Consider the following 11,146-nt stretch of genomic DNA (forward strand, 5'->3'; position numbering starts at 1 on the left):
CTGAGCTGGGTGTGTGCACGCATAGGTTCATTAGCATCTGGAGCAGGGATTCCCATGATTCAGTGTGTCCCTGCTTTCTGGTCCCAGAGTTCAGTGCGGTTCTCTGTTCTTCATTCTTTATGCTATACCCTATACCTTCTTTAATGCAGTTGAAGCTAGGGGAGTTGTCTCTGATCTTCATTCTGTATGCAAATGGAGATGTCTTAATCTTGTCACCCTTGTCAGGAGGCCTCTAGGTGTGTCTCCCCAAACCCTTCATTGTTCTCTGCAAGCCTTTTCTCTGATCTGTTTTGGTTCAAACAGAGACGGGGGTTGGGGGTGTCCTTCATGAGTCACACAAGCTAGATACTGTGCCCTGGTCCCCCCAAAACACAGAGCTGACTGGTATCAACAATAAAAATGGCAAGTGAAGTCTAGTACAGCTGGAGAATGTTCATTCTTCATTCTTTTTTAATTAGACTCAGGAAACTTTTAATCAGTTTGGATCTCTGATTGGAGCAATAGCACCATACAGCTGTGATTCACTGGCCACATCTCGTCAGTGGGTGGTTGACTGTATCAGCTGCCTTCTCTGTATACAAGGTGAGGAGACCATTAGCAGGTATAAGTAATTCTTCACCTTCTTTCACTGTTGTATTGTCAATTTTTCTGCCTGTCTAGTTCTTTCTGTCCTGTCTGTTGGCACTTAGATAACAGAGTGGTGGGCATCTTGTAAATAGCTCATTAGAAGAGAAGATTATGATGTGTAAAGAGTCTAGCACACTTCTGGGAACTGTACAAATAATAAATGGTCTGCACCAGGTAGATAACTGCTCAGTTCCTTAGGGCTTCTCTACACAGGGACACTGAGGAGAGTTAATCCAAATGAACTAAAGGTGTAAATTTTAAAGTGGCATTAAACACGTGTGGATGCTCTGATTCTGAATTAAAATGGCCCTTCTTAATTTTAGTGAATTACATGAATTAAACTAACCTGAAAAGGCCCCTTTAATTCTAAATAAGTGTGTCCCCAGAGGTGTTTAATGAAGTTTAACTAATGCAGTTTGAAAATGAATTTGGATTAGCTTTCTTGACTATCTCCATGTAGACAAGCCCTTGGTACTAAACATTTTCCTTCTCTTTACCCTGCCACTGGCTGTATTGGAGGTTTCCTGGAATAATTCTTTAAACAAAAAGTTCTTGCAGCAGCCCTCTGTCATGAGCATTCAACGCTATTGGAGTAAGTGTAGGCCATTTTCCCCTGTGTGAAAGAGTGGGACAGGGGTAGGCAATCTATGGCACGGGGCCGAAGGTGGCACTCAAGCTGATTTTCAGTGGCACTCACACTGCCCAGGTGCTGGCCACCAGTCCGGGGGGCTCTGCATTTTAATTTAATTTTAAATGAAGCTTCTGAAACATTTTAAAAGCCTTATTTACTTTACATACAACAATAGTTTATAATATATAACTAGACTTCTAGAAAGAGACCGTCTGAAAATGTTAAATTGTCTTACTGTACATGAAACCTTAAATTTGAGTAAATAAATGAAGACTCGGCACAGCATTTCTGAAAGGTTGCCGACCCCTGGAGTAGGATATTCTTTTCACCTAATGGGATAGATCTTGGTTATCATTTAAGGCCATTTCCAATTAGGAGACCAGACAGCAAATGTGAACCTCATGCAGGACGGGGGTGGGGGGTAATATGAGCCTATATAAGAAAAAGACCCCAAAATCGGGACTGTCCCTATAAAATCGGAACATCTGGTCACCCTATTTCTAATTATTATTAATCAGTTCTAAAAAACAGTGTTGGTGATTCAGAAACAGAATAAGGGACTCCAGTCTTTGAGTGTACAACATAGAAATCCCAGCATTGTTTAGAAGTGACGGATGAGCCTGGGTTTCCTGCCGAAGGTTTTGTCCAGCCCCATCTCTTTTACAATGAGAGTTTGGTGGAGGGATTCACCTCTACATTGGAACCTCCCATCTACCTGCATGAGTTGTACTTGAATGTGAGATTAGATGTAAATACTGAGAGCAGAGAGGCTACTGAAACCAGACACCCCCAGAAAGCTGCTCCAAGCTGAATATGGTGCTTGTTCAATCCTGTATCAGTCACAATAACATACCACTACTGTTAACTTTCAGACATTTAGGGTGTAATCCCGACTCCATTAGAGTCAACAGGAGTTTTGCCATTGACTTTGATGGGGCCAAGGTTTTACACTATGCTGATAACAGCCTAGCACATGGATCCTCCTGTATGAATATCCATGCAGTAGAGGTTCAGTTTCATTAGTCGTTACAGTACTTTTTTTCCTTTTCTCCACTCCAGGCCAGCCCATGAACCTGGGGTCAGCGGAGGAGGAGCTGAGATGTCTCCGTGAAGAACTAACAGCAGCTCCGGACCCCGAGGCTCTGTTTCAGGCATCTTCCAAAATGGCCAGGGTAACTGACTCAAAAAACTTGTGCGGATGTTCTAGTGACCAGGCACCGTTCATTTTACATTTACGCTTTCATGATGCCTTTCCATACTTGGAGCGAGCTGTGGGAGCGGGGCATTCATTGCTAGTAACCAGCAAGATGCTTTTCATAGATGTGTGCTATGAATGCCGTGTAAATCCAGATGCCACAGAATGTTGCACACCCATGAAAATGCACATGCAGATGCACACACATGTACCTATACAGCTATCCATGAGAAAAAACTGTATTAGTGGAACATCAAGCTGAGAACCCATCCAGTCTTCATTCTGTCACCTTGTGGGTTTGCTTTAACCTATATTTGTGTGCATGCCTCTCTTGACTTAATTTTATATGTTGTATAAAGATGCAGTGTATCTAAGAGAATACAAACTGGAAACTTACCTCCTGCATATCAGTACAATGTTGTGCTAACTGTGTGACAGAGGCTTTGCCTCAAACCTGATCTCATTATTGTAGAATACAAAAATGTAGTATATAGACTATGGAAGAATTTTAATCCCAAATGGCTAGCTGGACATGCGGCTAATTAACAAATTGTTAATTAATCAGAGGGTAGCTGTGTTAGTCTGGATCTGTAAAAGCAGCAGAGAGTCCTGTGGCACCTTATAGACTAACATACGTATTGGAGCATGAGCTTTCGTGGGTGAATACCCACTTCATCGGATTCAATTTGCTGATGCATAGATCTTTTTCCATAGAGATATTAGGCCTCCATTTTTACAAGTGCTGGAGCCAAACATCATTGCAGTCTCTCCTATTTTTGATTTGTTCCCAGGTTGTTAGTGAGTACTTTTCCCCAGAACAGGCCACAGACTTTATCAAGGCCACAGTGGAAGGTATGCTGTCTGCCAGCCCCACCTGTGCCACGACAGCTGGACTGTGGATGAAGGTTATACTGAAGGAGTGTGGAGATGCCATGCTGGACCAGGTAAAATGGGAAACTGGAGAGGTTTTCTGCCTAAACTCTAGGCTTTTAGATCTTTGCCCTCATGTGTAATGAACAAAAAGCTTGCTGTTTCTCCCCCTCGGACATAGAGTCGATTCCATCTCTGTTCCCACCCTAAACTAGGCAATGGCAGAATCAATAGCAATAGACAGAGAGAATCCAAGGGAAAAGGAAGATGGTTGGTTATTTATTTGTCTGGCTTGTTGCCACAGTATTCAGCCAAGAAAGGCTTGAAAAAACAGACTCTGGGGAAAAGACAAGAAGACAGAATGACTGGCACTTGGAGGCATCCAGTTCTTAGGAGGCCCATGGCTAAGGGCTACCTGGATAAAAATAGCCCTGTAGTCATTCCCAGTGAGTCTGGAGCCTGGGCTCTGAGACCCACCCTCTTGCCAGGTTTCAGAGCCTGGGCTGCAGCCTGAGCAGGAACAGCTACACTTTTAGCCACATAGTGCAAGCCCCTTAAGCCCAGGTTGACCTGAGCTCTGAAACTCACTGCTGAGGGATTTTTTTGGTGTGTAGACGTACCCTTTAAGAATAGAAGAAGGGAGGGAGAAAACTATAGTGTCTTTGGGATCCACTATTTATATGCCTTATTCTGGAGCCCAGTGCGGTAGGGCTAGATGAAAGGAGCACTCCACAAATCGTCTATCAAGGCTGGTGAAAGGCCTCAGGACAGGGAACCCTTGCAGCAGAACTGCCACGTTTGCACAGTGTTTTGAAGATGTGAAGGGCTAGGAATGAATATGAGAGGTCGTCACCTGTTCATAGTCCCAGGCATTTGCACACTGTGTTTAAAACACTTGCATATTTTGTGCTTGTGGTTGTTTATGAACTGTGCATCCTTCGAGGCAAATGGTTGCATTTGGCTGCTTAAATCACACCTGCAAAATCTGGGCAAGCAAAGCCTTCTTTTGTGCATGCCAGCTGGTTTATTTAATGCATAGCTGGGCACCACCACATTAAATTACCTGGTATGTACAGGAAACCCGGCAGGCGGCTCCAGGCCCCAGCACGCCAGCGCATGCTTGGGGAGGCATGCCGCAGGGGGCGCTCTGCCAGTCGCCTGCGGGAGGTCCACCGGAGCCACGGGACCGGCAACCAGCAGAGCGCCCCCCGCTGCGTGCCACCGTGCTTGGGGCGGCGAAATGGCTAGAGCCGCCCCTGACCCCGCTATAATGCACCCATAATACTTGAATTCGGGTATAACGCGATTGTAAGGCCAAAAAAAAAAAAAAAGCATCTGGAGCACCATGGAAGCGCTAAATAAATAAATAAATAAAGCAGCTGGAGTGCTGCGGAAGCGCAAAAGAGAAAAAAAAACAAAGAGAGAGAGAGGCTTTGTGAAGGGAGAGAGGCTGGAGTGCCCCCGAAGAAAAAAAAAAAAAGAAAAAAATGGAATGTGCCTTCCCCACTGCCTCTTCCCACCTGCCCCAGCTTACCCTTTTGGTGAGAAGAGCCACTCTCTCCCCGGCTGCTCCTCGCTCTTCCTCTGCCCACTGCACGTCTCCCCTGCTCTCCCCAAGTGTTTCCCTCTCTCACTGCATGGCTGAGAGCCCCCGCTGCTGGAGCTCCACCCTTTCAGTTACTGCTGTGGGTAGTTCGCAAATGAAAGTAGTTTTCTGCCCAAGAGAAATCGACCGGCTTGAAACTGACCAGCTTGAAATGGTAGACCCGCTATACTGCGACCCGCATTTACGATCCAATTTTTTGGACCCCCGATCATCATGTTATAGCGGGGTTTCGCTGTATATGTGTGTGTCAGTGTTAATTTTTACAGCCAAGTGTGGGCAATTGTTGTGGGTTAAAGTTACATAGACATATCTGAACATTTGTTTCTTGAGGAATTTCTAAAAAAGCAGCAAATGTCTAAATAAAGGTTTTGATTCTGTAGAATGAATGGAGAGAAAGAAAAAGGGACATTTCTTTCTGGTTTTGTTCCTTCCAGGTGCCAGCTATTGTGGATATAATATATAGCCACATGGCTACTATCCTGGAGGGCAGCTTGAGGCAATTCCTGCTGGAGGCAGTGTCTATTCTAGCTCACCATCACCTAGAAGCAGTGATCTCCAGCCTACTCAGCAACCATCTGCCAATGGACAGGTATATACCGCTACCTATTGCATTCATCTTGGTAAAACATGGATCCCACAGCTTTACTGGGAGATGTAGGGCTTTATTTAAGCAGCAGACATTTTGGGATAATTCCTGATGGTTAATAGCCTGGGTCTTTCTCCAGGAAGGTCCAAGAGCATATTAAGGTGGGGTGTGGAGAGAAATTAAGTGTCATTCTGTTTCCATTAATTCATAACTGCTTTGACATCCTAAAGACCTAACTTTACTGGTATAACTGGAGTGTATTGTTGGAAACATCTACTTCTCTAGCAGGGCTGGCTCCAGGGCTTTTGCTGCCCCAAGCAGCAAAAAAGCAAAAAAACACAAAAAAACTGCGATCGCAATGTGCAGCTCTACCACCACCGCTTCAGTCTTTGGCGGCTGGTCCTTTGCTCCGAGAAGGAGTGAGGACCAGCTGCCGAGTCTACCGAAGACCCAGGCGTGCCGCCCCTCACCATTGGCGCCCCAAGCAGCTGCTTGCTGGGCTGGTGCCTGGAACCGGCCTGGCTCTCTAGACACCTGAATTGACCTCACTTTGGAAATTAGCAGTTGCTGTTGATTTCCTGGTAGCATGACAGCTTCAAGTCAATCCTGGCTGATTACAAAGAATAGGGCCAATATTGTCATCAGACCGCCGTTTGGTATCGGTGAGGTGTGGCTGCTAGAATAGAGTTGCCGTCCTTGGGACTTAAAACTGGACTGGAAGCAGATCCATCATTTCATTTAAAGATCCTAACTGAGTTATCAATGATCAGTGCTGGAATCTAAGACCATACTGACGGCCATAGTGGGTCAGACCAAAGGTCCATCTAGCCCAGTATCCTGTCTTCCGACAGTGGCCAGTGCCAGGTGCCCCAGAGGAATGAACAGAGCAGATAAATGTCAAATGATCCATCCTTTCTTGCCCAGTCCCAGCTTCTGGCAAACAGAGGTCAGGACACCCTTTGTGAAGGGACCTAGGATGGCCATGAATATTCATTCTCATAATTGTATGTCAGTTAGTAGGAATGTGGCTTTTCTTTCATCAACTTGCCTTCCAAACCCTGGATCTTTGGGAGCCACATGCTCATGAGTCCAGATTTACTGGGAAGTGGGAAAACAGGAACTGAGGTTGGCGCTCTGTGTCTTGTCCTTGAAGTCTAGTATTAATGGTTAGGCTGCAGTAAGACTAGGTCACTTAACCTAGTTCTGTAACTGGAAACTCAATATTTATACACGAGGAGCATTAGAGGAGGACAGTACTCCTAACTTTCTCATCATAGGCAAGGAGAACATTTGGTCTTTACTTAAATAGGACGCATTCAATCTGAGCCACAAAAGAGTCCAGGGGTCACATGTAACTTCTATTAAATTGCAGTGACACCACTGAGCTGTGGAGATCTCTGGGGAGAGACCCCTTGCTTGCCACTCAAGTCCTACAGGTCCTAATAGAAAAAATAAAGACTTCAACAAGCCAAGAAGGAAGCGTCACCTCAGAGACTGAAACTGACAGGCATTTGGCAGCTGCTGAACCTCTCTCAGTAAGTTAGATGACAGACTAACTCTGTCTGATGTACTGTTTCCCTGATGTACTGTTTCCCTGAGTCCAGCTCTGCTGTCTGTGGAACAAATAGGGCAAGTTTAGAGTACGTGGCTGATTTACTTAATAATATCTGGCAATTAGAATGTCTTTGAACCAGGTTTCTCACAGTGCTTTGCAAATATTCCTTAGGACTCACAACATGCCTTGGTAGGTCATACACATTTTTATAGATGTGGGAAACTGAGCCACGAGTTAAGGAGTTGCTCGCAGTCATTCAAGTTACTGGCAGAAGTGAGAATTCAGTACAGCTGATATCAGAAGGGAGAGAGGGTGTGATGGTGTTGGGAGGAGATCTCATTTTTTACCATGCTCTCCTTTCAGGCAACATGTGCCATCTTTGAGGTGGTGTCATCACTGCAGTCAAGCGAAGCTGTGCAGGAGCTGCTCCCAGAGCTGTTTCCTGTTCTCCTGCAGCAGGTCAGCCGAACCTTAGGACAAAAGATGCCTTTGCCAGTGATAAGAAGCCGGAGCCTATTCCGAAAAGACCAACAACATACTGAGGGCAACCCTTGCTGGTAATTAGAAGGAATGCAGAGAAACAAAGAGAATTCCAATAGAGTTGTGTGACACTCCCAGGAATTTCCAGGGTTATGAGGCACCTTACCATCGCCTGCCCTTAGAGTGAGGAAGTCTTGTCTGTGTCTGCTGTGGGTCAGTTCCTAAAATGACCAGGCTCTGGCAAAACAAGCACTGCCATCAGGCCTCCTCAGACCCCAGTCTCTTTGTACAGGTTAATGATAGGCACACACCAACCCCGAGTCTTCTGACCATTCCGTATAGTGTCAGACCTTTATCCACTGAACACTCACAGAATTACCAGGCCTGCTGTTCCCAATGGAACAGTACACACCAGTTATTACTTCTACTTTAGACTCTATACTTTATTACTTATACTCTATAGTGCAAAACACACAGCACTTGGATATATTTATAGTGCAAACAAGAGCAGAGATGATCAAAGAACAGAGATTCCAGTGATAGTGAGTAAGAATGCAAGCCAAAAATGGTTACATGTATAATGAAATCATAACATGCTCCTAGAGACTAAATTTAACCAACAGGTTAACCTGTCTAAAGATGTTTCTCACTCAACGTTCTCAACCAAGCCTGATAGCGACCCGCTGTCTGTCTCGCTGTCCATCTACTTCCTAAGTGAAAGATGCCAGGGTGTCTTCTTTGTCGCCCAAATATACTAGAGCAAACCTTTGAGGTGTACCCCAAAATTGGGTCCCCACCCCCTGCCTACTTCCTGTTACTTTTCTTTCTTTGAAGTTCTCACAGTCCTTCTGAACCGAATGTGAACCCTACATGCTTAATTTACATGTAAACAAACAGATGGAGAAACATTTCTTGCCTGAAAGAAAACCATTTTCACCTTTCCTGGTGACTAGTCCTAGACACAGATCATAAGAATGTAATTTTCAATGCATAGACATGGCTCTTTACACTGCATCTGTAGATGTGTTTCACAATGATATTGGTGACATGAGCTTTTATTTGAGACTCATATGGCAATCTTTTAGTGAACTGGAATGTACATACCACACCCTCGGCACCCACTCTGTGCCCCTCACCAGTTAACACTAAGAGATTCCTGAGTCATCAGTGGACTTCAGATCTGGTAGCCCATTAATGTACATTTCCACCAATCTCACAACAGTTTCTATTATTGTTGTGTTTCTTTACTCCGTGCCAACAAGGTGCTCAAATTACAGACTTCCTGGTTTTATAATGTCTCTGACTTTTCCTAGGAAACCAGGATCTAAACTCTGTTCACGGATGGGCAGCGAGTATAAAATAAACATAAGAAAGTACAACTTCACACAACACATGGTCAACCTGTGGAACTTATTGCCAAGGGATGGTGTGAAGGCCAAAAGTATAACTGGGTTTAAAAAAAGAATTAGATAAGTTCATGGAGGACAGGTCCATCAGCGGCTATTAGGCAAGATGGTCAGGGATGCAACCCCTCGCTCTGGGTGTCCTTAGGCCTCTGACCACCAGAAGCTGAGACTGGACAACAGAGATTGGATCACTTCATGATTGCCCTGTTCTGTTCATTTCTTCTGAAGAAGCTGGCATTGACCACTGTTGAAAGACAGTATACTGGACTAGATGAACCATTGGACTGACTCAGTAAGGCTGATCTTATCACGGTGGCCACAGTGAGTCAGGTTTTCAAGCATGGGTGCCTAAGTTTTGTCCACAAAACTTGAATTTGTTCTGATGGATGGGTACCTAGCTATGTGAATTCTGGTGCTGCAGACACAAGTGTATATTCTGCTCATGCTGTTGGCCTATGCACAGGCCCATTTTAGATACCTCTATGTGACGGGGTGGTATGCTGTGCCCCAGCCTCTTCCATGAACACAGACTGCTCTGAGTCTCTCCAAAGTGTTCTAGGGATGCCTGCTCCTGAGATCCTGGTGGTAAGGGCTCTGACTGTTTGACCCTAATGGATGATCTTAAGTCACCTTTACTCTTGACTTTTGATTTCTTTCTCCTCCCTCTTGTCTCTCAGGGGACTTCTCCATCCTCACCTTCTCTGTGGCTTGTACTTTTGTGTCTAGGTTCCTCCAGCCCCTTTACATATATTTCCTCTTTACCTGGCCCTGCAGGTTTTACTTCCACCCTCCTGGGCCTCCACACATGCCTTGGTGTCCCTGTCAGAAAGGGATCCCAGTCCATGCCCAGGAGAAGGCAGTGGGGCAATCCATCCACTACCTCTACATGTTTCTGCCTAAACTTCCCCTTGATTTCCAGAGTCACCTCTGCCATTGGGCAAAATGTATTGTCCCCATGTACATATTCAGTTTGATCCTACCTCTGGGATAACCTATACTCAGGTATGCTCAGGAAACTCTGAAGAAACTTCAGAATCATGCAGTCCATGATCTCCCCAAGTTTGAGTACCTGGCCTTACCAGTGAGTGGCGCAATCTTTCAATTTCTATCCAAATGCACAGAGGCATAATCCCTCAATCCATCTTTCAACTTTCCATTTCTGGCAGTACTTTTGTGGACAGGCCCCACCTCATCCAGCATGGCTGCCTTAATCATGTTCTAATCTCTTGCCCGCTAATCACTAAGAGCCATATATGTGCTTCCCCAGTTAAATGGGGTGTCAGTCGAAAGGCCCACATTGTTCTGTCCCTATGAGGTCTCACCGCTGCTCCTTTAAAGTAACCAAAACCAGATCAGGGTTGTTCACAGGTCCCATTTACAGAGTCTGATCTCCTGTACTAGTTTCCATTTCCTGTCACAGGACTCGCCAGACTTTGGGGAGTTGTTGCCAGACCTGGGCTTGCTCCGTATAAATTCCTGAAGGCTCTTTGCTGTTAAACCTACCAGGCAAGCAAGGCTGTTTTCTGCCTGGTGGGATTGTTGGAAAGTTGGTGGGTCTTCACCAGTTCTCACGGGCGGTTTAGGTGCAAGCAGGGCTGGCAGTGAACTTAGCTGGAGACAGGGCAGAAAGCTGAGCTCTGAGCCCAGCACCTGCACTAAAGCCTGGTAAGCTGCATATGTGGAGTTAAAATCCATAACCAGGAGCTAAACCTTCAGTGCCTGGCAGTGCAGAGGGTAAGGACTGGGCCATGGACTGTTATAGCTTGTTGAAGGGTGAGGCAGCTCCAGAAACAGAAAGGTTGAAACCCCTGTTCTATACTTCTCTTGCTGCTTCACCACTCATTTCAGTGTGTTCCACTCCATCACCTGACCTTGAAGCCTCTGCCCAGCTTCTCCAGCAGGCTCTCCATTTGCATAGATAACAGGAAATCTGTTAATTACTGCTGTGACAGAGAGGATGTTACCAGCCCTTCTACAAACGCAGACCACGTTGAGACTTTCTTGTAGTAAACACCAACGTGTAGTCTATTTAATCCCCCTACCAATACATAGCAACTTTTTATCTTGTATCTCAACTTTCTAAACTCTTCTCCAAAATGGGGGGTAAGCTGTTTCCACTCAGAGAGCTCAGTTTGTCAGGCTCTCACAGCTTTTTGTCTTGCTGTCTGGTCACCCAAAGAGAAACAGAAA

At 45.4% G+C, this 11,146-nt stretch overlaps 1 long non-coding RNA gene across 1 annotated transcript; it reads left to right on the forward strand.

The window, feature by feature from the left end:
• The first annotated feature begins 2,367 nt into the window (after positions 1-2,367).
• On the forward strand, positions 2,368-5,424 carry LOC120379803. Its single transcript, XR_005587597.1, has 3 exons — positions 2,368-2,430; positions 3,245-3,397; positions 5,364-5,424. It is a non-coding gene; the product is annotated as an uncharacterized LOC120379803 (long non-coding RNA).
• The last annotated feature ends 5,722 nt before the right edge of the window (positions 5,425-11,146 follow it).

Source organism: Mauremys reevesii, linkage group 13, assembly GCF_016161935.1.
Source record: "Mauremys reevesii isolate NIE-2019 linkage group 13, ASM1616193v1, whole genome shotgun sequence".
Taxonomy (NCBI): Eukaryota; Metazoa; Chordata; order Testudines; family Geoemydidae; genus Mauremys; species Mauremys reevesii.